A 2,127-nucleotide genomic window follows, 5' to 3' on the forward strand; every position below is an offset into this window, starting at 1 on the left:
TGCCTGAGTTTTAATCCTGTTTCTGCACATTCATCACTAGGTACCCCTAATCAAGTCCCATTTTCTTGCATTTCATTTTCTTCTCAACAAAATAGTTCATACAGTATATTAACTTGCCACTTTGTTGTCAAAATTCTGCAATTCATTTCTCTTATATACAAAAAGAATTCTTTTACTTCACTTGTATCCTTTACAAGTAAGAAGCTAGCATTCACAAGAAATACTGCATCTTAAAATTAAGCTTTAAACATTAGTGGAGACTAGAAAATAAAAGCAATCAGTTAGCCCTCAACAGTACTAGAAAATTACACCAGATTAACTAAATCAATTTTAAAAAATCAATCTTGTTAAGCGGGCGTAAACACACTTAAATTGATTTAAACATTGTTTATATCAAGGTAGCTTAGTTTGGTAAATTAAATCAATCATAGTTGAAATAAGTACAGCTTTTCCTATCTAAGGCTAAAGTTCCAGATCAAGATCTTTTTCCTTGGAATGAAAAAGGTTATATGCAGATGCAGTTATCTCAGCTGCCTGGCTATCTGATACAGAAACAGTAATTCCAAGATTCAGAAAAGTATCAACTCTTAATTTCCCAACCCCAATCAGGACAGAAAACAACCCATGTTATTCCATCCCTCACTTTCTTAAGACTTTCCTTAGCACTCTACAATTTCAAAGCTAAATTCACTTTTGACAGCATGGATATAGAACCAAATGAAGATCTCTGGAACAAAGTCATCAGGGCTAAGGACAGACATTACACATAGACTTATATAAGTGATTGGAAACCAGTTTAAACCTGTAACAGAACAGAAGTTCAATGCACATAAACTGGTTTCAAAATGACTGAACTCGATTTAAGATACACCAGGAAGGATGTACTATCAGACTTTACAGATTTATGTTAAACGGGTCTATGGAACTTCTGTCCCAGATCCCCTCCCAATTCAAATTACCTCACAGTCTCCCGGCATCCCAGCATGCTTTGCATTTCCCCCACCAACCCTCCCTTGCAGAGCAGACTAGCCTTGGCCTAGTCTGGTTCATCTGTCTCTGGGCTGTCACGGAGTCTAGGCAGCAAAGACTGTACCCCCAACCCTGTGTCCTACCAGCATCTGTCAGCCAGGCAGTACAGGAGGGAAGAAAGTGAAGGCCCACTCCACCCAGAACTGCTGGGGGGGGCACACAGTGAGGCCTTTCCCGCTCCTCCGTTGACTATCCAGCTCCACCCCTTGTCAGCTATTAGAGCAGGGGTGGGCAAAATACGGCCCATGGGGAAGATCCATCCCACCAGACCATTCTATCTTGCCTGCAGGGCCCCTAAAAAATTTAGCAAATATTTATCTGCTCTTGGCTGCCTGTCAAAGATGACAGGAACCAGGGGCAGTAGGACCCAGGGGGAGCCGGCAGCAGGATGCAGCAGCCCAGCCCAACCCCAGCCCCAGCCATTTCCCTGCCCTCACACTGCTCTAGCACCACATGGCTTCTGGCAGCATGGCCAGACTGTGAGAGCACAGGGCCCATGCCGGTACCTTGGGGGGTGGCAAAGGGTGTAGGGAGGGTGTGTGTGTGGGTGTGTGTGGGTGTTCATAGGGTGAGTCCCACATGCACACCCCACCATACACATGCACCCACACCCCCTCTTGCACTGTCATACATGCAGACACCCACACCTCCTCACACACCCCAGCTACCCTCCCCCACACACATTCCCCCACAAACCTCATATCAACCCACAGCCAACATATCCACACACACACCCATATGCTTCTTCACCCACATCCCACATACCCACACACCCACATCCCCCCACAAACCTGTACCCCCACCACAATATACAAGAGTCAGACTTAATTTTAAGCTCTTATATACAATCACTTCTATGTACACTACACAAGCACATGTAAACCAGGACAAAAATATTTTTTAAATCAAATTAATGAATGTTTTAGATGTTTGCTTTTTAGAATATAATTTGGTATTTTTCTGGTTCCACAATGGCAAAACCCCTTGCTAAAAGGCATACTTCTGGTGGCAAAGGTCAGGGGTTGGGGGGGGACTTCCAGTCACAAGATGGCAACCAGGGGGCAGGGCACCTGTCAAGGGGCAGGGCTATCCATGCAG

The sequence above is a fragment of the Alligator sinensis genome, unplaced genomic scaffold (genome assembly GCF_000455745.1).
Source record: "Alligator sinensis unplaced genomic scaffold, ASM45574v1 scaffold240_1, whole genome shotgun sequence".
NCBI lineage: Eukaryota > Metazoa > Chordata > Crocodylia > Alligatoridae > Alligator > Alligator sinensis.